Source organism: Ovis aries, chromosome 1, assembly GCF_016772045.2.
Source record: "Ovis aries strain OAR_USU_Benz2616 breed Rambouillet chromosome 1, ARS-UI_Ramb_v3.0, whole genome shotgun sequence".
In the NCBI taxonomy this organism is placed as follows: domain Eukaryota; kingdom Metazoa; phylum Chordata; class Mammalia; order Artiodactyla; family Bovidae; genus Ovis; species Ovis aries.
In genome coordinates, this window is record NC_056054.1 from 78875961 (window position 1) to 78900114 (window position 24154).

Below are 24154 nucleotides of genomic sequence, written 5' to 3' on the forward strand. Positions count from 1 at the left end.
CAGGCTTCCCTGTCCTTCACCATCTCCCAGAGCTTGACCAAACTCATGTCCATTGAGTTAGTGTTGCCATTCAACCACCTCATCCTCAGCCATCCCCACTTCCTCCTGCTTTTAATCTTTCCCAGCATCAGGGTCCTTTCCAATGAGTCAGCTCTTCACATCAGATAGCCAAAATACTGGAGCTTCAGCTTCAGCATCAGTTCCTCCAATGAATATTCATTTACTCCAAGTTTCCCTCTGCCTTTGAGCCTCTTCACTTGCTGTTCCTACTTCCTGGAATTTTCTTTACTATGTATTTCATAATAGGTACTTTTTTCAACATTCCAGTCATATTTTCAATTTTAACTTTAATTATAATATTTAATAATTACATTTATTTATTATTCACTTTGCCTTGGACAGTGATGTTAATTTCTGATAGTCTTTGTAGCAGTTCTTAGGAACTCATTTTTTTATACTTATCATAATAAAAAACTTAATGTTCTATTTTTTATGAAAAACATTTATTTTCATAATAGGTTTTGAGGGTCATCCTTGCTCAAATAGCTTGCTTCTATAGCCCCCAATTCATTCTCTAACATACCACCTTTATTTAATTTATAGCACTTATTTATCTTCTAGTTCTTATGTAAAAGCAGCTTATTTATTCATTTCTTACGTGGTTAGTGTCAGACTTTCTCCATCAGAGTTCAGCATTCCTGAAACTAGACTCTTGCTTGCCTTATGAACTGGTGTCTACTCCATGCCCAAGACAGTACCTGGTGCTGAGTGGGTGTTCAGTAAGGATGTGCTGAAAGAATGAATGTATCTGAAGTGGAATACTACTGATGAATGCATCAAAATATTGGATCTTGTTCTTAGTTCAAAAATATTGACAAGTACCCATGATATATTTCCAAATCCTTAGAGCCTTTAAATGTGTAAAAATAAGGTAGTACAATGGATTAAACTTGTGTAATCTCTTTATTAATGGCATTGATCTAGTCATTGACTTAGCTTCTGTATTAGCCAGCAGAAAGGCACTGATGTGAAAATACATGTGTTAATTGCCTTGGCAGCTGGCCTTTCACTAAATTGACTTTCTAAATGCCATGTTCGAAGTCAGACTGATTTGCAACATATGAAGTTAAATTGTGTCATGAATGGGCTACACTTTTCAGGTTTGCGTGTCTGTGATGTACCAAGGAGGTGCTGCATACAATGAAAGATTTTATTTAGGAATGAAAATTTATGTTTTCAAATGAGAAATGTTCCTTTCATAGAAATATTTAAAAACTATCCCTTAAGATTCAATTTCCCACTCCAGTATTCTTGCCTGGAAAATCCTATGGACAGAGAGCCTGGTAGGCTGCAATCCATGGGGTCACGAAGAGTCATGGCTGCAATCACCATCTGCAGTGATTTTGGAGCCCCCAAAAATAAAGTCTGACACTGTTTCCACTGTTTCCCCATCTATTTCCCATGAAGTGATGGGACCAGATGCCATGATCTTTGTTTTCTGAATGTTGAGCTTTAAGCCAACTTTTCCACTCTCCTCTTTCACTTTCATCAAGAGGCTTTTAGTTCCTCTTTACTTTCTGCCATAAGGGTGGTGTCATCTGCATATCTGAGGTTATTGGTATTTCTCCTGGCAATCTTGATTCCATCTTGTGCTTCTTCCAGCCCAGCGTTTCTCATGATGTACTCTGCATATAAGTTAAATAAGCAGGGTGACAATATACAGCCTTGACGTCAGCTGACTGGAAAATATGAAAACTTCACAAAGTTTTAAGAGGAAGCATAGTATATTTTCATGACGTTGGGCATTTTACTTAATCTCATTTTTTAACTGGTACCTAATTCATAGAGTTCTTACAAGGTTCACATAAATTAGCATATACAAAGTACATGATATGTTCTGAATGTCTGGTTCATATTAGATTTTAAAATTATTAGGTATTATTAGTAATAGAAATAATGTTTTTATTCTTACTGCTATTATTATTATTACTCTTTTCTGAGGCCTACATCAGAGATCAGTCTTTACCTCCTATTTTCCACTTTGCTTAGGCCACCAGATCTGGGGCCTAAAATGTCAGACTGAGCCAACACATTCTAGGAGAATGTTCAAACTGGGTAGAGTTGTCATCAATCTATGTTAGACTAATGGAAATATTTCTTTACTCCTCCCACTGAGGGTTCTACACTCAATCATGAACAAGCACCTTTAAAAATGACACCTTTGTGTGTTCTTTCCTCCATTTTGACTTTATATATCAGACATACAATTTGGTTTGGGAGGGCACTAGCTGTGAGTTAGAAGGTTAAAGTAGCACCTAGTCAATAAATAAAAACACTCGCTGAGGGTAATACATTTTATTTGTGTTGATGTTTTCCTTTACAGAAGGAAATCCAGTGGAATGAGCTGGCTCTTCAGGAATAAATCAGCAGAAAGAAGGTTCAACTTATGAGAAAAGCAAGTAATGGATTGGGAGCTGTGGTAAGCAGGTTCCTGAACCTGAGGTAAGAAATCTTCTTAGCTACCTTGGGTGTAAGTCTCCAAAATATATAAGAGCTATACTAACTGATTTGAAAACCCAAGAAGTCAGTTTTTAATCACACAAGACTAGACTAGGAAAAGGCAATGGGGATTTCAAAAATTTTGAAATTTTAAAATAAACTCTACCCAGATCTCAGGGAGCACAAAATAGTGTTTTTCAGGTATTCATTTTTACAGGTAAAGTTAATGTTCTGTGATTATTTTAGTTCTTACTGAGGAAGCAGACAGTGCAAATTTCCTTCTTTTTTTCACTTTCCCTTCTTTTCAACTTTACTGTTTTCTCAGAGAATTTCTATACATTGGTTCAGCTCAATCACTCAGTCATGTCCAACTCTTTGTGACCCCATGGACTGCAGCACGCCAGGCTTCCTTGTCCATTACCAACTCCTGGAGCTTGCTCAAACTCATGTCCATTGAGCCAGTGATGACATTCAACCATCTCACCCTCTGTCATCCCCATCTCCTCCCACCTTCAATCATTCCCAGCATCAGGGTCTTTTCCAATGAGTGAGTTCTTTGCATCAGGTGGCCAAAGTATTGGAGTTTCAGCTTCAGCATCAGTCCTTCCAATGAATAACCAGGACTGATTTCCTTTAGGATGGACTGGTTGGATCTCCTTGTAGTCCAAGGGACTGTCAAGAGTCTTCTCCAACACCACAGTTCAAAAGCATCAAGTCTTCGGTGCTCAGTTCTTTATAGCCCAACTCTCACATCCATACATGACTACTGGACTTTTGTTGGCAAAGTAATGTCTCTGATTTTAATATGCTGTCTAGTTTGGTTATAGCTTTTCTTCCAAGGAGAAAGCATCTTTTAATTTCTGTTCATAAGCCTTTACAATCCATTGATTATTCAATTCTTACTGGAGTGAACCAATATATTCAACATATTGTCTCAGTTATGGAAAAAACAGTATGTAACACTTTCCCTCAGGAAGATGATAACAATTATGGTGTAAAAAGTCATGAAAAGTGCAAAAGTGAACTTTAGCTTTTTGCTGTATCTTTCTGTTAAATTTTACTGAATATTAATTTAGGCTCTATATTCAATGGACAAATGATCAGGTTTATATACTAAAATTATTACATTATAAATCAAGGGACAGTGGCTATATATATTTTTTCCAGTGTGTATGTTTTGATGAAAATTTCCCAAATTTAGGACTTCCCTGGTAGCTCAGCTGGTAAAGTATCCGCCTGCAATGCAGGAGACCCTGGTTTGATTCCTGGGTTGGGAAGATCCCCTGGAGAAGGGAAAGGCTACCCACTCCAGTATTCTGGCCTGGAAAATTCCATGGACTGTGGAGTCTATGGGGTCGCAAAGAACTGGACATGACTGAGCGACTTTCATTTCCAAATTTAACTGACTATGTTTTCAATTACAGTTGACTCCCACTTTTTCATGATACTATGTTATTATTTATAATTATGGCTATTTATAATCTAGAAAGACATTCTCATATTTGGTTGATGGACAAGTCAATATCTAATTCGCAAATTAAGTTCTCCAAACTTACAATGTTTCAGAATTCCCACTGTGCTCACTACTCATTCCAGGCACCTGGTACATCTATTTTCTCTCCTCTTTAGAATGTTATACTTTTTTGTTGTTGTTTTTAATCTTCCTATTCTAACAAATTTGAAACCTCAGTCCTTTCCATAGATAGAAAAAAATATCAGTCAATCACAAGTAAATCAAGAATATATATGGACCAGATCATTATTACATGCATGAGAAGTAGAAGGCCATCATTCAAGGTGGTGTGCCAGAAATATTTGAAAATACATGTCCCAGCATATAATTATAGACTTTGGAAAATAATTTGGATCTTTCTTTGGAAATATCCTATAGTCGGTAAATCTGCAAATATTTGGAGTATTAAAAGTTTTTCTGATAACATATTAACATGTTCTGGGGATTTGGATGTTGACATTTTTGGGGACCATTACTCAACCTACTATAGAAAGGAATATGCACCATAATTACAGAGATGATATGATTGTCTACAGAGATCAAATTGCCAACATCCGCTGGATCATCAAAAAAGCAAGAGAGTTCCAGAAGAACATCTACTTCTGCTTTGCTGACCATGCCAAAGCCTTTGACTGTGTGGATCACAATAAACTGTGGAAAATTCTGAAAGAGATGGGAATACCAGACCACCTGACCTGCCTCTTGAGAAACCTATATGCAGGTCAGGAAGCGACATTCAGAACTGGACATGAAACAACAGACTGGCTCCAAATAGGAAAAGGAGTATGTCAAGGTTGTATACTGTCACCCTGCTTATTAACTTATATGCAGAGTACATCATGAGAATGCTGGGCTAGAGGGAGCACAAGCTGGAATCAAGATTGCTGGGAGAAATATCAATAATCTCAGATATGCAGATGACACCACCCTGATAGCAGAAAGTGAAGAAAACTAAAGAGCCTTTTGATGAAAGTGAAAGAGGAGAGTGAAAAAGTTGGCTTAAAACTCGACATTCAGAAAACTAAGATCATGGCATCCGGTCCCATGAATCATGGCAAATAGATGGGGAAACAGTGGAAACAGTGGCTGACTTTATTTTCTGGGCTCCTGCAGATGGTGATTGAAGCCAGGAAATTAAAAGATGCTTACTCCTTGGGAGGAAAGTTATGACCAACCTAGACAGCATATTAAAAAGCAGAGACATTACTTTGCCACCAAAGTCTATCTAGTCAAGGCTATGGTTTTTCCAGTAGTCATGTATGGATGTGAGAATTGGACTATAAAGAAAGCTGAACGCAGAAGAATTGATGCTTTTGAACTGTGGTGTTGGAGAAGACTCTTGAGAATCCCTTAGACTGCAAGGAGGTCAAACCAGTCCATCCTAAAGGAGATCAGTCCTGGGAGTTCATTGAAAGGATTGATGTTGAAGCTGAAACTCCAATACTTTGGCACCTGATGGGTCATTTGAAAAGACCCTGATGCTGGGAGGGAATGGGGGCAGGAGGAGAAGGGGATGACAGAGGATGAGATGGTTGGATGGCATCACCGACACAATGGATGTGGGTTTGTGTGGACTCTGGGAGTTGGTGACGGACAGGGAGGCCTGGAGTCCTGTGGTGCATGGGGTTGCAAAGAATCAGCCACAACTGAGCGACTGAACTGAACTGAACTGAAAGAGAGTTTAGCTCGGTGGCTAGATATAAGATCTGCTTTAAAAATGCAACTGAACTTTTTTATATATCTGGGTAAAACAGAAAAGGTAATGAAATGTAAGGCAAAACTAAAAATCTTAAAAATCTGACAGTGTCAATCTTGGTAAGGATGTGGAGTATTGAGAGCTCTCATACATTGTTAGTGGGAGTATAGAGTAGAACCACAAATTTGGAAACAATTTAATATTTTCTTGAAAGTTGAAGATGTACACAACTTATGAACCAGAAATTCTCCTTCAAGGTATGTATCTCTGTATCCTAAGGGGCATTAGCAAAAACACTCATAGTAGAATTGTTGAGTATGAGAGTAGAAGATAGAAATAACCCAAATGTCCAATAAGAAGATAACAGTTAAATACAGTGTGATATCCTCCACCATGGAGCACTATTTAGTAGTGAGAATGAATGACACCTACATGGAAAAAATGAATGAATCATGTAAGCATATTTTGAAAGAAAAAAGTCACAAGAAGACACATACAAGATAATATAATTTTAATAAAATTCCAAGAAATTTAAAATATATATATTGTTAAAGGTACATATGTGTGATATAAATTAATTTTTAAAAACCATTGAAGTGATAAGCACAATATTCACAGTAGTGAATCAGTATGAGTGAAAACAGGCAACTGGGTTTGGGAAGAAGCTGACATTTTAAAGGTATGTTCTAGTTGGTGCTGAGTTTATTTTTTGTGTTAATGCTCTTCAGTAATTATATATATGTTATTTCTTTTGCATATATAAAAATATAAAGATATATATTATTTATGTACACTGTATACACATATATGTGAAAAAAGAAAGTGTTAGTTGCTCAGTTGTGTCCTACTCTTCGTGACCCAATGGACTGCAGCATGCCAGGCCTCCCTGTCCACCACCAACTCCCAAAGTTTACTCAAACTCATGTCCATTGAGTCAGTGATGCCATCCAACCATCTTATCCTCTGTCATCCCCTTCTCCTCCCACATCAGGGTCTTTTCAAATGAGTCAGTTCGTCACATCAGGTGGCCAAAGTATTAGAGCTTCAGCTTCAGCATCAGTCCTTCCAATGAATATTTAGGACTGATTTCCTTTAGGATTGATGGTTGGATCTCCTTGCAGTCCAAGGGACTGTCAAGAGTCTTCTTCAACACTACAGTTCAAAAGCATCAATTCTTCAGCACTCAGCTTTCTTTGTAGTCCCACTCTCACATCCATACATGACTACTGGAAAAACCATAGCTTTGACTAGACAGACCTTTGTTGACAAAGTAATGTCTCTGCTTTTTAATATGGTGTCTAGGTTGATCATAACTTTTATTCCAAGGAGCAAGTATCTTTAATTTCATGGCTGCAGTCACCATCTGCAGTGATTTTGGAGTCCAAGAAAATAAAGTCTGTCACTGTTTCCCCATCTATTTGCCATGAAGTGATGGGACCAGATGCCATGATCTTAGTTTTCTGAATGTTGAGTTTTAAGCCAACTTTTTCACTCTCCTCTTTCACTTTCATCAAGAGGCTCTTTAGTTCGTCTTTACTTTCTGCCATAAAGGTGGTGTCATCTGCATATCTGAGGTTATTGATATTTCTCCTGGCAATCTTGATTGCAGTTTGTGCTTCATCCAGCCCAGCATTTCTCATGATGAACTCTGCATATAAGTTAAATAAGCAGGGTGACAATATAGTTCCACTATATATTACATTTTTTAAGTAGATAATTAAGATTTTTAATTGGAATTTCAATATCAAACTCTCAAAAACTAATAGAATGGATATTCAGAGAAGTAGAAGAATATAGAAGACCTGAAAAGCACTGTGAACCAATTCCTCATAATTAAGATCTATAAATTTTCACACAGGAATAGGATACAAATTCTATTCAAGTTCCCATAGATTGTAAACTTGGAGACACTGGAACGTATCTAGGGACATAAGAAAAGGTACAAAAATTTCAAGGTCTAAAGGTATTGAAATCAGAGAGTCTGTTCCTTTATCACTGTGGAATTATATTAGAAATCAATATCAAAAGATATTTGAAAATAACCCACATATTTTCAAGTGCAATGTGATATTTACCAAGAGATCTTTGATTTAGCCACCTAAGGCCTCAATAAAGTTAGACTGAAAAAATCACAGACAGTGATTGCAGAGAAGAAAACATTTAAATGAGAAACTAGTATAAAAATGCGATATTATTAAATATACTATAAATAAAGTCCCATGTATTTGGAAATTAAATGTCCACTTTTAAATGATAGGTATTTCTAAGAAGCCATCAAAAGGAAAATTAGAAAATATTTGTAACAGAATAAAAATGAAAAGAGAGTTACGAGAATTTGTTTCATGTACCTGAAGCTGATGAATGCAACCAAATACAACATGCAATCTTGAATAAGGTAGGAAAGCAAATAGTGGACCCTAGAATAAAATTTTGTGAAATTTGAACTAAATCTGTACTTTAGTTAATATTATATCACTTGTTAGTTTCCTGTTTTTTTTCTTTTTTTTTTGCAATATAGTGTTGCTTTATATCCTCAGAATTGGGTTAGAAGTTTTAAGCCTTATTCAAACTTTTAGAAAATCATGAAGATAATATATATTCTAGACTTTTTAGCAGTAATTCTCGATGCCAAAATACATGGAACTATATGAAAGTTTTGAGTGAATATAAATTAGAAATCTAGCATTCTATTCATACTAAGTCAAACAAGTGGAATCAAAAATGTCATAATTTTTTTAGCTAGTCAAAATGCATAAGTTTTCTAAAAAGTATACATTGTATTATACATATTGCTTGTGTGTACATGCGCACAGAGAAGTTTTTTTACTATGTTTGATAAAGGCTTGAGAAAAAACAACAGTGACAACAACCAAAAAGAGACTGAGGAATTGGAAAACATAAACTAAATGAAATGAGAAAACTAAATACAAAATAGAAAAAATGAAACATACTAGGTAAAGGCAAAAGGTCATCATATAGTCTGGTTGTTTTTAAACATGACCACTCATTCAAAACACATCTGGAGCTTTAGAGAATAGCAATACCTGTGCATTTGTATTTTCACAAAGTTGCAAGATAATTCTGTTATACATCTGGGTTTTGAAAAGTGATTATTATAAGTTTTTCTATTAAATGGTAGTTTTAGTGACATAGAATACTGTTAGAGATTTCTGTTGACCAGAAATCTCGAATAGATTTTTCTGTTGACCAATCATGATACAATGGTATTAAGCAAATAATAGTTATATAATCACAATAGTAAAGATGTTTATCAGCTTTCACAACCAATAGCCACAAAAGATAATAACAATTGCAAGCCCTAATGGAAACATGATTAATCTAACAACATAAAATAATTACACACAATTTAGGGGAGTTAAGTAGAGTGATGTGCTAAGTGGAAGTGTATACAACACATGTTCTTATCTGCTCAGACAGTGTTTAGTTTCTTGATCCAACAAAATACATTTCATAATTCACTGGAAACTCATTTGAGTGGAGACCTTGTGGAATCTCTTTTTGTCTATTTCCAGCCAGGCTTGCTGTTGTTCTGTTAGGCCAGGGCACCCTTTCTGTTTCTTCTTTTTTCAGAATATGTGAAGTCTTTCTAGACCATAAAGTAGAGATCCTGGATTGCTTTAGTTATTTCAGAAGGTTACAGTGTAATTGAAGGATTGTTAAAATGTAACTTTAAATTAATTTCTACCTTAAATTAGATATGGATATGAGTATATTCTGGGGAGAAAATTGGAAGAGAAAAATAGCAGTATCTTCTAAGGTTCTTGTTTACCATATGAGGGGGGTTTCCATCTATTTACTTACCGACATGCCTTATTCACTCTGTTTTTCAGCTTTGCTGCTCACATGCCTCTCTCTAACGTGTAGAAGGGAGCTTTAAATTCCTGTATGTAGTCATGCTTCAAGGGAAAAAATGCTCTTTTTATCTGGGATAAACTACAAGCTTATTTCCCTAGGCTTATCTTATTAATATTTGATGGCATTTACCTTCAAAGTGACTTTGCACAGTTGCCCAGGAGTGTTTGCACAAAGGAGGCTTTCTAATGCAAATCTGACTGTATTGAAAGTTTAAAAAAATTTGACCCAAATGAGACTGCCCTCAAAGTCAAATATTAGCCATCAAAGCACTTATTCATTTTTTCATGCATTGATTTGTTTTTTAATTAAGTATACATGATAATTGATTAAACAAATATTTTCCAAACACCCTATGGTGGTTATTAGCACTGGTCTAAGTGCTTATAATTCAGTAGGGGATGGTGAGATGTTGTAAAAACACCCCAAAATTTAAAAAGATTGTGCTGTTGATAGAAATGCATTACAAAAAGGAAGGAAGAGTGTATCCACCAGCCAATCTCTGGGGTGGGGAGGAGGGAGATTGCCACACACTGCTTCTTAAATGAATCAAAATTACAGTTAAGTATTAAAATAAAGGACTGTCTTCCAGACTTGTATTCTGCAGGAAAGGAGGCACCTCATGCACTTCGGCAGAGAGATAAATTAAGCTATGCTGAATGGTAGCAGCAGCAAAAGGAAGGTGGATTTTGTTATTCTTTAATGAGCTTTGGATTATTAAAAAAAAAAATTCCAAATTTGAAATACAGCAATTGAAATGCTGTACTGGTCATGATTTTTGTCTAGTGAAAAGTAAGGATTTTTTAAAGGGTTATAGGATTTGTATAGGAGAAAAAAATATTCAAGATCTATAGAGGGATTTCAATGTTTTCCCAAGGGAATAAAACATAAAGATTCTCTTTGTCAGTTGAGATGATCATTTTTAGAGTATGGGACTTTAAAGTCTCAAACTTTTAGAATATGAAGTTCTGTTAGTGATTGAAGGACTGATTGCCTTGCCACTGTGGCCCAGCAATGACAATATAAGAGTAAGGAGTTGACGAATGAAATTGGTGAGAATGACAGGCTCTAGGGGGACTGAGGAAACAGCAGAGAAGGCAAATGCAGGAATTGTTGATTAATTGTACTGGAAGAATGAATAAGCTAGAAAAAGTGGAGATGAGGAAGATGGTTTTCTAAGAGAAAGTAATTCCTGTACTGAAAAACATTTATTGAACCATTACTGTGAGAAAAATGTACAAAATTATGAGCAGGATACAAAGGATCATAAGCTTACAATTTAATAAGGTATAAATCCTATACACAAAAAGGAGAGATAATAATTAAAGATCATTTTAATTATAACTAAAAAAGTTCATAAGAGGATTTCTGTATAAGGTTGTGTAAGATTGTCATTTTAAAGACCTGAATATTCAAACTGCCACTGTCAGCTTCTTTCTAACAATCCTTTTAAAGGTGATTATTTTTCTTGCAAAGGAAGTTTGGTTATATAATAAATCACATTCTTAATTTTTTTGACATTTAATGACATTAAGAGTCCTGAAAACTAGAGTAAATTTAATAATTTAGTTTAACTTGGAGATTTGGTAAGTATATCATATTATCTAGTCATCACATTCTTAAAGTTGATCATGAGATGTAGTTATGAGTTTCCTTGATTCCTCATTTTTTAAAAAAATTCACCCACATCTTACAAATCCTATAGTTTTTATTTCCCAAAGAATCCTGTACCACTCCACCTCACTTCATTTCAAACTTAGCCTAAGCTACCATCATCATCTATCTCCCCTGGACTATTATTAATATAATAGCTTCCTACTAATAACTTTCATTCTAATCTTGAGCCCTAAATCCAGCCATCCATATGAGTCACTGACCTTTCTGAAAGGGATATTATGTAGTGTCATTCCTCATCTGAAACTCCTCAAGGGCTTTTCAAACTAACAATTGCTCACAGAGCTCTCTGACCTCATCACCTACCACTCCCCTTCCTTCTCCCCACACTCCAGCCACATTAGGTATCCATCTACTTTTCTTGAATTTCAAACACACTGCCTCTCAGAAAATTTTCACGTCAGTTCCCTCTGCTCAGAATGCTGATCTTCCAGGTTTTCATGTCTGGTAACTGTCATTCAGATCTCAGCTACAACTCATCTCCTCACAGGGGATTTCCCTGTGTGTGTTAGTTGCTCAATCATGTATGATTCTTTGCAACCACATGGACTGTAGTCCACCAGGCTCCTCTGTCCATGGGATTCTCCAGGTAAGAATAGTGGAGTGGGTTGCCATTCCCTTCTCCAGGGGATCTTCCTGATCCAGTGATCGAACCTGGGTCTCCTGAATTGTAGGCAGATTGTTTACCATCTGAGCCACCAGAGAAACTGGATTTCCCTGGTCTGGTCATGTTCCAATACAGTATATTTTGCATTTTACTCATATTTCATTATCTCTTTCTGAAATTATCTCATTCATTGGCTTACTTTATTATCTCTGTCTCCAATTAGAATATCAGAGTTCTTTCTCTTTCTTCATGGCTTTATCTCTAGAACTTAGAACAATATTTCTGTCTTGGTGAACACCATCATCAGTGAATGCTGAATTACAGTTCAGGTATTTTCTCCCTACCCATCTTCTGCACATGGAGGAAAATTTACAGTTGTGTCTTGATTTCCAAGGGTTAATAAGGAGAGTTAGTTTCATCAGAATTACAGTTTAACACACTCCTAAACTTGCCATGGAGTAAAACTTCTGTTACAGTCTTGTGGAAATCTGAGCTTATGTTTCTGAAATTCAGTATCCATAAGATGAAACTCATCCATTGGTGGTAAATTTAAAATAGCCTTCCAAAGCAATAAGAAAACAGGAAATGCAAGAGACAGTTCCTAACAAGTTGTAAATGTTTTTAATACAATGTGCTCAGACACTCAGTCCTGTCCAGACTCTTTGTGATCCTATAGACTATAGACTGCCAGGGCCGTCTATCTATGTAATTCTCCCTGCAAGATTACTGGCATGGGTTGCCATGCCCTCCTCACTGGCACTAGCTGGTAAGCGAGTTAAAATGGCAGAGTAGAAGGCCATGCACTCTGCACTCACCTTCTCCTGCAAGAACTCCAAAATTGCAACTCACTGCTGAACAACCATCGACAGGAGAATGTTAAATCCCACCAAATAAAGATACCCCATGGCCAAGAGCAAAGGCAAATCCCCAACAAGATGGTTCAGTTCAGTCGCTCAGTTGTGTCCAACTCTTTGTGACCCCATGAATTGCAGCACGCCAGGCCTCCCTGTCCATCACTAACTCCCGGAGTTCACTCAGACTCACGTCCATCGAGTCAGTGATGCCATCCAGCCATCTCATCCTCTGTCGTCCCCTTCTCCTCCTGCCCTCAATCCCTCTCAGCATCAAAGTCTTTTCCAATGAGTCAACTCTTCACATGAGATGGCCAAAGTACTGGAGTTTCAGCTTTAGCATCATTCCTTTCAAAGAAATCCCAGGGCTGATCTCCTTCAGAATGGACTGGTTGGATCTCCTTGTAGTCCAAGGGACTCTCAAGAGTCTTCTCCAACACCACAGTTCAAAAGCATCAATTCTTCAGCGCTCAGCCTTCTTCACAGTCCAACTCTCATATCCATACATGAGCACCAGAAAAACCAGAGCCTTGACTAGACGGACCTTAGTCGGCAAAGTAATGTCTCTGCTTTTGAATATACTGTCTAGGTTGGTCATAACTTTTCTTCCAAGGAGTAAGCATCTTTTACTTTCATGGCTGGAATCACCATCTGTAGTGATTTTGGAGCCCAAAAATCTGACACTGTTTCCACTGTTTCCCCATCTATTTCCCATGAAGTGATGGGACCAGATGCCATGATCTTCGTTTTCTGAATGTTGAGCTTTAGGCCAACTGTTTTACTCTCCTGGAGGGGAAATTTCATGTAGTATCAAACCCATACCTTCCAGAGATGCTCAGAGGGCTCAGACAAAGCCTTGTGCATACCAGGATTCAGAGACACCACAGAGACTGAGCCAGACCTGTCTTTGAGTGTTTGAATGTCTCCAGCAGCAGAGGCAAGGGTCAGCAGTAGCCTGCCATGGGTCAGGGGCTCTGACTGCAGCAGACGTGGGAAGCACAGCATGTGGCACAAGTCCTCTGAGAGGGAGTCACCATTAGCCCCAACATAGAGCCGCAGAGCTGAAAACCTGCAAACTGGAGGAAAATATACCAAAGAGGTTCTTGCACTGCTATGAAAGTTCTAGGAACCACAACAAATTTCCCAACCTGGGGATCCAGCAAAGGGACTGAGAACCCCCAGGGAACTTCAGTTTGGAGGCGAGTGGGATTTGACTACAGAACTTCCACAAGACTGGAGAAATAGACTCCTGGTGGGCACAAACAAAACCTTCTATGCACCAGGACCCAGGAGAAAGGAGTAGTGACCCCACAAGAGACTGAGCCAGAATTGCTTGTGAGTGTCTAGAAGTCTCTGGTGGAGGCATGAATTGACAGTGGCCTGCTGCGGGCACTGAATACAACAGTGCTGGCATAAGTCCTTTCGGAGGAGGTCACCATTACTGCCATTACCTCTACCATAGTTTGGTCTCAGGCCAAACAACAGGGAAGGAACACAGCCTTGCCCATGGGAACAAAAAATAAATGGAGTAAAGATTTACTGAGCATGGCCCCACCCACCAGAACAAGACCCAGATTCCTGCACAGCCTGTCCCTCCCATGAGGAAGCTTCCATAAACATCATATCCTTATCCTTCAGAGGGCAGACAGAATGAAAACCATAATCACAGAAAACTAATCAAACTGATCACATGGATCATAGCCTTGTCTACTCAATGAAACTATGAGCCATGCAGTGTAGGGCCCCCCAAGAAGGACTGGTCATGGTGGAGAGTTCTGACAAAACATGGTCCACTAGAGAGGGGAATAGCAAACCACTTAATTATTCTTGCTTTGAGAACCCCATGAGCAGTATGAAAAGGCAAAAAAGTATGACACTGAAAGATGAACTCCCCAGGTCAGTAGGTGACCATCATGCTACTGGAGAACAGTGGAGAAATAACTCCAGAAAGAAAAAGAGAAGGAGCCAAAGCAAAAACAGTGCCCAGTTGTGGATGTGACTTGTGATGGAAGTAAAGTCTGATGCTGTAAAGAACAATATTGCATAGGAACCTGGAATGTTAGGTCCGTGTGTCAAGGTAAATTGGAAGTGGTCAAACAGGAGATGGCAAGAGTAAACATCAGCATTTTAGGAAGCAGTGAACTAAGATCATGGCATCTGGTACCATCACTTCATGGCAAATAGATGGGGAAACCATAGAAATGGTGACATACTTTATTTTTGGGGGCTCCAAAATCACTGCAGATGGTGACTGCAACTATGAAATTAAAAGACGCTTGCTCCCTGGAAGAAAATTATGACCAATCTAGACAGCATATTCAAAAGCAGAGACATTACTTTGCCAACTAAGGTCTGTCTAGTCAAGGCTATGGTTTTTCCTGTGGTCATGTATGGATATGAGAGTTGGACTGTGAAGAAGGCTGAGCGCCGAAGAATTGATGCTTTTGAACTGTGGTGTTGGAGAAGACTCTTGAGAGTCCCTTGGACTGCAAGGAGATCCAGCCAGTCCATCCTAAAGGAAATCAGTCCTGGGTGTTCATTGGAAGGACTCATATTGAAGCTGAAACTCCAATACTTTGGCCATCTGATGCGAAAACTGACTGATTTGAAAAGACCCTAATGCTGGGAAAGATTGAAGGTGGGAGGAGAAGGGGATAACAGAAGATGAAATGGTTGGATGGCATCACTGATTCAATGGACATGAGTTTGAGTAAGCTCTGGGAGTTGGTGATGGACAGGGAGGCCTGGTGTGCAGCAGTCCATGGTATCACAAACAGACAGACACGACTGAGCAACTGAACTGAACTGAACTAAAATGGACTGGAATGGGCAAATTTAATTCAGATGACCATTATAGTTACTACTGTGGGCAAATATCCCTTAGAAGAAATGGAATAGCTCTCATAGTTAACAAAGGAGTCCAAAAACTAACACCCCCCAAAAAAATGCCCTTTTCATCATAGGGAATTGTGTTAGTCCCTCAATTGTGCTGGACTCTTTGCGACCCCATGGACTGCAGCCCACCAGGCTCCTCTGTCCATTGGATTTTCCAGGCAAGGATACTGGAGTGGGTTATCATTTCCTTCTCCAGGGAATCTTCCTGACCCAGAGATAGAACCTGGGTCTCTTGCACTGCAGGCAGATTCCTTTCCAACTGAGCTACAAGGGAAGCCCTCCTCATAGGGTACTGAAATGCAAAAGTAGTAAGTTGAGAGATACCTGGAGTAAGAGGCAAGTTTGGCCTTTGAGTACAGAATGAAGCAGTGCAAAAGCTAAGAGTCTGGCCAAGAGAATGCACTGGTCATAGCAAACACCCTCTTCCAACAACACAAGTGAAGACTCTACACATGGACATCACCAGATGGTCAATATAAAATCTGATTGATTGTATTCTTTGTAGCTAAAGATGAAGAAGCTACATACAGTCAGCAAAAAAAAAAAAAAAAAAAAGACCAGGAGCTGACTATGGCTCAGATCATGAAGCTTATTGCCAAATTCAGACTGAAACTGAAGAAAGTAGGGAAAACCACTGGACCATTCAGGTATGACCTAAATCAAATCCCTTATGATTATACAGTGGAAGTGACGGAATCAAGGGATTAGATTTATAGACAGAGTGCCTAGAGAACTATGGATGGAGGTTCATGACAGTGATCATGAGAAGAGGTGCATGACAAGAAGCAGTGATCAAGACCATCCCCAAGAAGAAGAAATGCAAAAAGCAAAATGGTTGTTTTAGGAGGCCTTACAAATAGCTGAGAGAAGAAAGGAAGAGAAAGGCAAAGGAGAAAAGGAAAGATATACCCATCTAAATGCAGAGTTTCAAAGAATATAAAGGAGAGATAAAAAAGCCTTCCTCAGTAATCAGTGCAAAGATATAGAGGAAAACAATATAACAGAAAAGACTAGAGATCTCTTCAAGAAAATTACCAAGGGGACATTTCATGCGAAGATGGGCATAATAAAGGACAGAAATGGTATGTACTTAACAGAGGCAGAAGATATTAAGAAGAGATGGCAAGAATACACAGAACTATACAAAAAAAGATTGTAATGACCCAGATAACCATTGTGGTGTGATCACTTACCTAGAGCCAGACAACTTGGAATGCAAAGTCAAGTGGGCCTTAGGAACCATTACTACAAACAAAGCTAGTGGAGGTGATGGAATTCCAGTTGAGCTATCCTAAAAGATGATGCTGTTAAAGTGTTGCACTCAAAATCCCAGCAAAATTGGAAAACTCAGCAGTGGTCACAGAATTGGAACAGGTCAGTTTTCATTTAAATCCCAAAGAACGGCAATGTCAAAGAATTTTCAAACAACCTCACAATTGTACTCATCTCACACGCTAGCAAAAATAATGCTCAAAATTCTCTAAGCCAGACTTCAGCAGTAGATGAACTGAGAACTTCCAGGTGCACAAGCTGGATTTAGAAAAGGCAGAGGAACCAGAGATCAAATTGCCAACATCTGTTGGATCATTGAAAAAGCAAGAGAGTTCCAGAAAAACATCTACTTCTGCTCTATTGACTACACCAAAGCCTTTGACTGTGTGGATCACAACAAACTATGGAAAATTCTTCAAGAGCTAGGAATATCATACCTCCTTACTGCCTCCTGAGAAATCTGTATGCAGGTTAAGAAGCAACAGTTACAACTGGACTTGGAACAGTGGGCTGGTTCCAGATTGGGAAAGGAGTATGTCAAGGCTGTATTGCTCATTTAACTTACACACAGAGTACTCATGTGAAGTGCTGGGCTGGATGAAGCATAATCTGAAATCAAGGTTGCTGGGAGAAATGTCAATAACCTCAGATGTGCAGATGATGCCACCCTAATAGAAGAAAGTGAAGAGGAACTAAAGAGCTTCTTGATAAAAGTGAAAGAGGAGAGTGAAAATTTTGGCTTAAAGATCAACATTCAGAAAACTAAGATCATGGCATCTGGTCCCATCACTTCATGGCCAATAATTGGGGAAATAATGGAAACAGTTACAGAATTTATTTTCATGGGCTCCGAAATGATTGCAGATGGTGACTGCAGCCATGAAATTGAAAGACATTTGCTCCTTGAAAGAAAAGTTATGACAACCCTAGACAGCTTATTAAAAAGCAGAGACATTACTTTGCTGACAGGTCGGTCTAGTCAATTCTATGTTTTTTTTCAGTGGTCATGTATGGATATGAAAGTTTGACCATAAAGAAAGCTGAGCACCAAAGAATTGATCTTTTGAACTGTGGTGTTGGAGAAAACTCTTTAGAATCCCTTGGACTGCAAGATCAAGCCCATCAATCCTAAAGGGAATCAGTTCTGAATATTCATTGGAAGGACTCATGTTCCAAGCTCCAATAGTTGGGCCACATGATTCGAAGAAAGGACTCCTTAGAAAAGCCCCTGATGCTGGGAAAGATTGAAAGCAGAAGGAGAAGGGGATGACAGAGGATGAGATGGTTGGCTGATGTCACCGAATAAGTTCTGGGAGTTGGTGATGTACAGGGAGCCCTGGGGTGGTACAGTCCATGGGGTTACAAAGAGTTGGCCATGCTTGAGTGACTGAACTGACTGACTGATCAGCTGGTAAGCTAATAAGCTGGTAAGCTCTCTAATACAATATGAAACTCTAAAATCATGAAAATGAATTAGTAAACATCTAACCTTTAAGAGTCTTCTATGTTATGCAGGATATGCAACACATATGAACTTAATTATATATATTTTTTCTAAAGTAACTTTATTAGATTTAATATGAAAGCCAACTGTGAATTGAAAGTGCAGTATAAGCAAAATTTTTGCTTATTCTGACAGCAATTTTGAATTTTATTTACATCTATAATGAAGTACATTGTATTTAAATCTAAAATGATTGCTTGTTTTATTACCCTCATTTCTGCTGGGTACTCTGGGGGTCTGTTGAAGCTCTGTTGACCATTGTGGTATTTATCATGAGCTTCTTTGGGCAGGTAGTAGAAACTTGGATCAACTTCACTGAAAAGGAAATTTGTTAGTCACAAAACTAGAACTTTCAGGAGAGTTTCATGAATATTTCTATCTCTTTGTTTACCTCTTACTTATACTTGTCTCTGCTTTCCTTTAATCTCAGCATCCTTATCATCTACTGATGTTGAGCTCCTTCTAGTCAGTTAATAAAGGCTGAAACTCCCCAGGGAGATATTCTCCTAGCATCATGAACCTAACAGCAAGAAAAAGTTCTAGCTTATTCCCATAACTTATTCATTCAGTTGCCTGACATTCATTTAACTAATATTTATTGAGCCTCATTTCTGTCAGGCTAAATTCTCAAAAACTCCTAATTTTTAGAGCCCTTGTTTGGACAATGTACCTCTTCCTAGCCAGAGAAATAGGGTATGTTGATAGACCATATTATGCTAAATGCCTCTATATTGACTGAGAAAATAGAGTATTGCTATTTATATGATTCATAAAAAATCAAGGCATGTTATTCCCAGTTTTAGAAAGATAGGAAATGTGCTGGGCAGACACAAACTCATAGCTACTATTGTTGTTTAGTTGCTCAGTCATGTCCAGCTCTTTTAGATTCATGGACTGCATGCTAGGCTTCCCTGTCCTTCACTATCTCTCAGAGTTTGCTCAAACTCATGTCCATTGAATCAATGATGCCATTCAACCATCTCGCCCTCTGCTGTCTCCTTCTCCCATCTTCAATCTTTCCCAACGTCAAGGTCTTTTCCAATGAGTTGACTCTTCACATCAAGTGGCCAGAGTATTGGAACTTCAGCCTCATCATCAGTCCTTCCAATGAGTATTCAGGGTTGATTTCCTTTAGGATTGACTGGTTTGATATCCTTGCAGTCCAAGGGACTCTCAAGAGTCTTCTCCAGCACCACAGTTCAAAAGCACCAATTCTTCAGTGCTCAGCCTTCTTTATGATCCAACTCTCATATCTGTACACGACTACTGGAGAAACCATAGCTTTAACTAGATGTGCTTTTTGGCAAAGTGATGTCTCTGCTTTTTTATTATTCTGTCTGGCTTTGTCATAGCTTTTCTTCCAAGGAGCAAGCATGTTTTAATATGAGATGTGGCTAAATCGGAGAGATTTTTTTGAACTTTACAGGGTACAATTTTTTGTATAATTAAAAAAAGGAAATTCCTAAGCTAAACAAAATATTAATTTTGTCCATTTTAATGCTATTATAATTCTGAAGACCTGCGTCTTGAGAAATCTGTGTTTAGGTCAGGAAGCAACAGTTAGAACTGGACATGGAACAGCAGACTGGTTCCAAATAGGGAAAACAGTACGTCAAGGTTGTACATTATCTCCCTGCTTATTTAACTTATATGCAGAGTACATCATCAGAAATGCTGGGCTGGATGAAGCACAAGCTGGAATCAAGATTGCTGGGAGAAATATCAATAACCTCAGATATGCAGATAACACCACCCTTATGGCAGAAAGCAAAGAACTAAAGAGCCTCTTGATGAAAGTAAAGAGGAGAGTGAAAAAATTGGCTTAAAACTCAACATTCAGAAAACTAAGATCATGGCATCTGGTTCCATGACTTCATGGCAAATAGATGGGGAAATAGTGGAAACAGTGACATACTTTATTTTATTTTATTTTTTGGCTTCAAAATCACTGCAGATGGTGACTGCAGCCATGAAATTAAAAGACCCTTGCTCCTTGGAAGGAAAGTTATAACCAACCTAGATAGCATATTAAAAAGCAGAGATATTACTTTGTCAGCAAAGGTCCATCTAGTCAAACCTGTGGTTTTTCCAGTAGTCACATATGCAGGTAAGAGTTGGACTATAAAGAAATCTGAGCTCTGAAGAATTGATGCTTTTGAACTGTGGTGTTGGAGAAGACTCTTGAGAATCCTTTGTACTGCAAGGAGATCCAATCAGTCTATCCTAAAGGAAATCAGTCCTGAATAATCATTGGAAGGACTGATGCTGAAGCTGAAACTCCAATAGTTGGCCACCTGATGCAAAGAACTGACTCATTTGAAAAGGCCCTGATGCTGGGAAAGATGGAAGGTGGGAGGAGAAGGGGATGAGGGAGGATCAGATGGTTGGATGGCATCACCAACTCAATGGACTTGGGTTTGAGTGAACTCCGGGAGTTGGCGATGGACAGGGAGGCCCAGCATGCAGCAATTCATGGAGTTGCAAAAAGTCAGACATGACTGAGTGACTGAACTGAACTGAACTGAACTGATAATTCTAAATTGAGATGAATACTCCTGTTTCCAACACTTCTTCAAGCAAATTTCTCTTTTAACCATTCATGACCCTAATGCAGAATTTTATATATTAATGAATAAGTTCTTCCTTACTCCTAAGTTCATTACAGTCTTCTCTTGATTACCTCATTAGTTTAGATTCTATCTGAAAAGTAGATTTCTCCTTTCTTTCTTGTTTTCTACAACAAATATGTATTGACTGACTACCAGCTATAAACCAAGCACTTGGATAAAGTGTAGGAATGCACGTTTTGTTCAGTAAGGTACATGCTTGCTTGTTACTAACTAGACTTTCTTCTCTCCCAGCACCCACACCTCCCTCCTTCTCCAATGAATTTGTGTATGACAAGATTTTAGTGGCACAAATTTCATGCTCATTTGCTAATACCCAGTGACTCACTTCACTGAACTTGTTATCATCTTTTAAAATGTCTACCACATTTTTTTGAAAAGATCTACCATTTAGGAAAGCATTCTGGATAGCTTTTATCACCTCATGTTTTTACACTTCACACTTCTCTGATATTTTATGATTTCATTCTCCATTCACTTCTCTGACATCTGCTGGCCACCACGATTCATGTTGATAATTTATTAGTTTTGAACATTTCTTAATGAATGAACATCTCTTTGGTTTCTGTTGGTCCTTCGGAAGAGGTCAATTGGCATTCTTATAGGCCAATAGTTTTTTTGTTGTTCTTTTTCTTCTTAAAGATGTTCAAAAGGGTAACCTTGGTGACACTGAAGTGGTATATATACATGGGAATTTTGACTGTGACAAAATCAACAATATTGTGGTGGTGACTGCAATTCTCATTTACTTACTTCAGTAATTACATAGTTTTTAACTTTTCCCCCTAGTTTTCCTTTTGGGCACTGAAGAAAATGAGTTTCTTTATATTTTAATGGCATCTTCATAACATAACAGGGCTTCCCTTGTGGCTCAGCTGGTAAAGAATCCACCTGCAATGCAGGAGAGCTAGGTTGATCCCTGGGTTGGGAAGATACCCCGGAGAAGGGAAAGGATACCCACTCTGGCCTGGAGAATTCCAAGGACTGTATAGTCCATGGGGTTGCAAAGAGTTGGGCATGATTGAACGACTTTCACTTCACTTCATAACATAAACTCCCTGTTCTCTTTATCTTTCTAAGAACTGGCTATTTATAAGCAAGATTGTTCATTTCAAAGCTGGATAGTCATTTAATCTCTTTAATCTTGTCTTCACGAATACCAACTAACATGTGAAGATTTCCCTACTTTATTTAATAAATGAATAGCAGAAGCAGATTATTTCAGAATCTCATTACATGATGACTGGTTATTCTGACCAGTAAAATGGATCACAGCATGTTCAGAACAGGCTGATGTTTTCCTGCTGCTTGTCATTATGAAATTTGACAGCAGCAAAACAAGGGCTCATTTTTACTCTACCAAAGATTATTTTCACCAGATGAATACAGACCCACCCACTGTCCTTGATCTTGGATATTATAACATAGAATGGTCCATGTATTGAAAGATAAATAATGATCTCTTTTCCTGTCTTGGCTTTATATTGACCTAGTTACATTTTTAAATTACTTTCAACATATGTTGTCAATATCAGGAGTTTTGGTGTCAGTTTTAAGTCATGCAACATTGGACAACCCACTTAACCTCTATGACTCAATAGTGGAGCCAAACTGAAGAATATCTAAGGTTCATTGATGCTGAAAGGTCTATAAATTAATAGTACTTACGCTATATAATTGAAGAAGGAAATGACAGCCACTCAGTATTCTTGCCTGGAAAATCCCATGGACAGGGGAGCCTGGCGGGCTACAGTTCATGGAGTCAGACGTGACTGAGCAAAGAGTCAGCAAAGAGTCAGACTTGACTGAGCGACTGAACACACAGGCTATATATTATAATATATAATAAAACATAACACAAGATAATAAAACATATTATCTTGTGCTGCTAGTAACTCACTATTCTGTTGTAATTATCTTTATCACCTTATCTTACTAGTATGTTTCCAAAAGGCCTATACTATTTCTCTGTTCTTTTATGTTCTTCCACCAGAGATTTGCGCATAGGATGCAGCAAGTGTTTTTGAATGAAGATGACTTGTTAATAATATTTAAGATGGATTCGGTTTACTGATTCATTCCTATTTGTGAAGACAGGTATGGGGGAAGACGAAGGTGAGATTTTTATCATTCTTACTATTCTTCCTTTATGTAGCAGATTCTGCTTGTTTTCTGCTATTCACAGACTCAAACTCTACTCAATAAGGCTGAGCATTGTTAACATCCAAGACTCTATCCTGGGTCTTATTTCTGTCTGTAAGAAAACAGTTGGCCTCCAACGAGAGAATACGGTTCCAGAAACCACATTCAACCAATGACAGAAGTGGCGGAACATATCTGCATCATAAGATAGTATTGTGCTAGAGGACAGTGTCTATTCAAATTTCTAAGCTCTGCCTATTTTCACTGTCATTTTGCCAGCAAGTCCACCAAATTCCAGAGTGTTTGATTTAACTCTCATGGGCTTTGAAGCAGAATGGGGTCCAATAGTTTATTTATTCTTGCTTTAGTGAATATTAGCATAAGTAGATTTTTTTGCCTGCATTTCCGCAGCTAGAATGATTAAGGCAAATGTGGGGCTTCAATAGTGAGATGGGCCAAAGAGAAGAAAATAGCAGTTTGAAAACTAAGAAGGCTCCAGGGAAAAAGCAAATAGTTTGGGGGCTTGAATAAGAATCTTCAGGTGGTTTCTGTATAGCTTGATGGACATCAGAACATGACAGGTATGATAAATAAATCCTAAGATGAAGGACACATAAGTTACTTTGTTTATTTTGAAAAAAGACATGCATTTTATTTTTTAGGAGAGAATATTGCATTAATTTTATGAAAAGGAGAGTTTTCTTATTTGGGGCAATTATTGGCCTGAAATTGAAATTGATTCATTAATTAAAGATCAAATTGAGTTGTATATGCTTGTTATTTTCCTTTAGAAGTCTTAGAAGTTTAATAATTTGGAATAGGAAAATAAATAAGGCAAATATTATCTTTTAATACAGTTTATGTAAAAGCTCCTTCACACTTAACTTTTTCCTAATCATGGCTATTTGCTCTATTTTTACATAATTAATTCATGATGTATGATTTTATGTGAATTTAACATTTAGCAAGAAAAATAATATTTTACTTTATGTTATCCCCCT

At 37.9% G+C, this 24154-nt stretch overlaps 1 long non-coding RNA gene across 1 annotated transcript in view; it reads left to right on the forward strand.

The window, feature by feature from the left end:
• The window catches only part of LOC121819842 (uncharacterized), a 218094-nt gene extending 194163 nt beyond the window's left edge, over positions 1 to 23931 (forward strand). Inside the window, exons 3-4 of the long non-coding RNA XR_006060181.2 lie at positions 2384 to 2502; positions 23005 to 23931. This is a non-coding gene — a long non-coding RNA (uncharacterized LOC121819842). The remainder of the gene's footprint in view (positions 1 to 2383; positions 2503 to 23004) is intronic.
• The last annotated feature ends 223 nt before the right edge of the window (positions 23932 to 24154 follow it).